The following is a 5306-nucleotide window of genomic DNA, read 5'->3' as shown; positions in this document are numbered from 1 at the left end:
TCCCTTTTTTACTTTGTTTTATACCTTCATTGGTTGGCGTACACGTCATACTCCATATTTGACGAGATCTTAGAATGTGTCTTCCTTCTATAATCTGAGCATTGGAACTATTCATCAGATCTAATAATCTGCATCTGTAATCAAGAATATACCTCTAGGTAAGTATTGCGATAATAACTCTAACACCAGGGTTGTGAGGGTGGTAGGTATTCCACCTCACAATCCACACGATAAGGAGAAGAAGATTGCGATTTGGGATTCAGTCTACTACATAACTTTAGCATAAGTTGAGTAAAAGTGGCTATTGAGCATAAGTTTACGAAAAGTTGCAACTATGCTTGTCTCAATTTCAACGATTAGTTTCAAAATTGATTAAAGATTTAATTTCATCAAGATCTGCTATAAAGATTGTGAGTTGTTCGCACCTAGGTTAAATTAACGACCGTTAACATATAATAAGTTTTTAATTATTTATATGATTGCTTTGTTTTTGTATTTTTATAAATGTTGGTTTTCCTTAAAAAATAAGAACTTAACCCTTGCGAAGAATGTGATGAATTTAAATTTGAAATGCCGCGAAAACTTGGGAATTTACTGTCCCAGATTTCCAGACGCAATAGCTTAACAATGGAATTTTGATTTTAAAAGGCATCTGGGCCTTGATACCTTAAACGAGTTTAATAATGACACATTATTTAATTCAGAAGGAAACAACTTCATCTAAATAATTAAATTCAAAAATATCTTTATTCAGTAGGTAACATAGTTACACCTTGAATCGTCAATGTTTACATAACGAACGTCTCATCCGTCTAAAACTACTGCAGCTTCTCATAACCTGTATAGCCGGGGAAATGAAGCTGCAAGAAAAACCTCGGCACAGGGCCCTAGACGTTCTTTTAAAAAATAAATAAACATAAAATATTGTTACACAATTGAGTAATTTAGCTGCCTAATATCAGTTCTCAGACAGTTAATCTCATGCATTAATATCTTCTAAATAATCACTAACTTTATAATAACCTTTTTTGTAAAGTTTCTGTTTAACTGTCTTAAAACAGTTGAAAGGCAAATTCTGAATGTCAATGGGAATCTTATTGTAAAAACTTATACATTGCCCCTTAAAAGATGTAAAGCGAACGTAAAAATCATAGTATCACTGCGATTCGTGTTATAAATTAAATCAATTTGTGAGTGGGCTGGGGCCAAACCTGCGACCTCGCGTTGGCAAGGAGAAGGCCGACTGCGGTAATAGCAACACGATGACACGATATATCGTGTTTGCAAGCATTTCGAGACAATTGGGTAGTTTCCTAGGTCAAAGTAATCAAAATTATGAAATTCTGATTACAAAATAAAGACAATTTCTAAAGGTCTATTATCTCTATCCCTATCTTGCACTTATTGTAAGTGCAGGACGGCACTCATTTAAGAGCTGTCGAACTAAAATTGGGTTAAGTTTGTGTGCACCCGAATGGGCACCAATGTATTTTATTTCATATTTATTAATAATATTAATTGTATTTTATTTATTTGGACATTGATAATTTTAATTTTATTTGATTTTATATAATTTAATTTTAATTTATCTAATGTAATGTACTTATAATTATGGATCATCATTGAATTTGAAAGGTGACAAAAAACGTTTTCTTTTTTCCATTTAACATATTTAATGAATTTTAATAATTAAAAATGTAATGTAAGTGCGACATTTTGTCACGTATTTCTATGACGTCACAGGTTGCTTTTTCATAAAAATTCCATAGTAATTTTGTCTTTTGACGTTTAGTAAGAAGTAACTGATTTGACTAGTTGGAAACTATCCTATTGCTGCGTTCTTAGCCTTTATTCTTTACTAAATTACTCGGGTTGCAAAATTTCGAAATATTTGCAATAGGTAAATACCCAAACATGACTGGCGTAAGAGGAAGACCGTACACCGATTCTCATATTGTTAAGAGTTTTGTCCAAACACGAATATGTTCGTTAACGAAGGTGTCGAAACTTTTTGAAACTCCTAACAGCAAAGCCATTATAATAGATAATGAGTGTACAGACTTTTGATCACCGGGCGAGAGCCCTTGGCGCTCCCCAATTGTCCGGCCAAGTAGTTAATGCAATATGTAGCAAATCTTTGATAAGTCACGCCAAAAATAGACTTGACCGTTTTTCCCGTATTGACTGCTAATAAGTTAGTATTCCGTGCTTCAGAGGGCACGTTAAGCCGTTGGTCCCAGCTATTAGCCGTAAAAACACCTCCACCAACCTGCAGTGGAGCAGCGTGGTGGAGTATGCTCCATACCCCCTCCGGTTCATTGAGGGGAGGCCTGTGCCCAGCAGTGGGACGTATATAGGCTGTTTATGTAAGTTAGTATTAAATGAACGTGATATGATTATAGGTTTGTGTTATACTAGTAAAGAAGACGATTTGGATAAGGTTATTATGTGCCTCCTACGAGTGACCTGGTGACCTAGTCTTGTGACGAACTATCGCACCATCAGTGTACCTTAAAGTGCACGTTCATAGTATAAGTGTAGTTCGCTGCTCGGTCAAAAGTTGAATTGGATGAGGGCGCGCGGCGACCTGACAAAAGTGGTTGATAGCTCACTTCTGTTGATCTCCGCTCGCCAATTGGATAGTTTCCTAGGTCAAAGATAAATTATTAAATTCTGATTCATTATTACTTACTAAATAAAAACAGACCTAAAGGTGACAAAAACGTTTTCTTTTTTTAATTCTGATTTCTGATTATGTTTTTATTGTGTACAAATAAATAAAAGAAATTGCTGTTTAGCAATAAGGCCGCCTATTCGTATGTTTATGTCCTTTGTATATGTCGTTGTGCAATAAAGTATTTTTGATTGATTGATTAATTGAAATAAGTGCGACATTTAGTCAAGTTTTTCTATGACGTCACAGGTTGCTTTTCCACACTAATTCCATAGTAATTTCGTGTTTTCACGTTTACTAAGGTGAGGAGCTCGTTGGCGCAGCGGTAAATGCGCTCGGTTTGCGATTGTTGAAGTTAAGCAACTTTCGCAAAGGCCGGTCATAGGATGGGTTACCACAAAAAAAAAGTTTTCATCTCGAGCTCCTCTGTGCTTCGGAAGGCACGTTAAGCCGTTGGTCCCGGCTGCATTAACAGTCGTTAATAACCACCAACATGCACTGGGCCCGCGTGGTGGTTTAAGGCCCGATCTCCCTATCCATCCATAGGGAAGGCCTGTGCCCCAGCAGTGCGGACGTTAATGGGCTGGTGATGATGATGATGATGACGTTTACTAAAAGGTATGGAAACTACCCTATGTCCTGCTATTCCAATCAGGATAACGGACGTGATAATGTATAGTTTTAAACTGAGTACTTATAGAAAGGTAACAAGGGAAGGTTCATGTACATCTTAGGTTTGTGTATCAATAGTGGCTGCACGTTGTCTTCGATGTTCGTGGCTCTGCCAACCCTATTAGCGACTACGGAAATGTGTTTATGTATGTACTTATGTAGGTACCAATAGAAAGAGCTCTATTATAAAATGTAGTGAAAGATTGGATCATTAGAAACCACAAGGATGACAGGCGAACAGAGGGTCTAAAAACGCCACATTGAAGTTATTCATATCATCATCATCATCCCATTTTTCACAGGGTCCGCTTACCTAACCTGACAATTTGACAGATCCAGTTTTTACAGAAGCGACTGCAGTCTAACTTTCCAACCCGCGAAGGGAAAACCAGCCCAATATAGGTTAGGTCACATACCTCCGAAATACATTTCTCGGGAATGTGGGTTTCCTCACGATGTTTTCCTTCACCGTTGAGCATGTGATAATTATTTATGATCCAAACATGAATTCGAAAACAAATTCGAAAATCATTGGTGGGATTTAAAACTGCGACCTCAAATTAAGAGTCAAGCGTTCTACCAACTGGGCTATCACGGCATTGAAGTTATTCATTATGAAAAAGAAATATTGCTATTTGCAATTTGTTAATAATGCGCACTTAGTTTTATTGCGAAGATGACAAATAGCAATGTTGCTTTTTAAGTGGATTGCTTCCCTGCCGTTTTTACCCCAGTTCTATTTTTTACTAATGCAACACAAGTTTAGGTAAAACTTTACGTGTGTATAAAGTACCGTATCTCTGTCTTGTAAGTAATAAAAATTACTAAATTTGCAAGCAGACGGACAGAATGAAATGTTTTATTCAATCCAATGAGCACAAACTTCAAATGATGTCAAGTGAACTTTCAATGTTGTGCATATTAACTACATGCCAAGGAGCGACACGGGAAAGGAGTAGACGTGCGCAAGCGTTAGTTAGTATAAAAACTAGTCGCGCGAAACTGAATCTAGCTAGGTGCGCGGAATCGACGTCTTTGAAAAAGTTTTTTGTCATCAAATTTACAAAAGATGGGATTGGCTTCATATTTTTTTTAACTTCTTATAAAAAATAAAAAAACGACTTGTCACACCTTCCCGCCACACTAAAAGTGGCACAAAATTTTGCATTGACAACTAACGCTATAGCTACTCCCCTCCGGTCCGCGGAGGTCCATATTCCATATTACTCTATGCTACATAATAAGTATTGCGTGTACATTACGCTCTTCTCCTTCACGGCATGAATCTAAAGCAAGCACAGCAAGGTCGATATAAAAATGCCTTGTCTCTTCAAGGTGAATACTATATTACATACATGAGTTCACGCCCGTAATCTCCAATGGAACGGTCAGAGCCACAAGTAATCTATATCACTCAGAAATTAGTCAGAAGATAACTTGCAGTCACTTTCAATTCGAATACTAAGATGATAGTAATAATGGTGAATCGTCTGGCGATAGATGAGCGACTTGTCCCATTAGGTTAGCAAAAAAAATGAAGAACATAAGAAGTGTCCGTATTTAAGCTTCATATTTTGTACCTATGCAGTACAGTAGCACTTACCTCAAGTGTGTTTCCTTCCTTCCTTCCGACCCTAGAGCAGGCAGTTATTTTGCCCAAAGGGTCAGTTTGGCGGTGCAGAGAGGCAACGTGGCCAGTATTCTGGGGACTTTGCCTCGATGTGGTGAGCTGGAGGACTTTTTTTATTTAAGTATAGCTTTTTTAATTTTATATTTTATTTTACAGATTTTTATTTTATATTTTGTTTTTAATAATATGTCTATAGTCTCTGCTTACCCCGGTGGGAAATAGGCGTGAGTTTATGTATGTATGTATGTATGTATCTCCCTATCCATCCGTAGGGAAGGCCCGTGCCCCAGCAGTGGGGACGTTAATGGGCTGGTGATGATGTATGTATGT

This window comes from Pectinophora gossypiella, chromosome 11 (assembly GCF_024362695.1).
Source record: "Pectinophora gossypiella chromosome 11, ilPecGoss1.1, whole genome shotgun sequence".
NCBI lineage: Eukaryota > Metazoa > Arthropoda > Insecta > Lepidoptera > Gelechiidae > Pectinophora > Pectinophora gossypiella.
Note: the sequence above shows the minus strand (reverse complement) of the source record.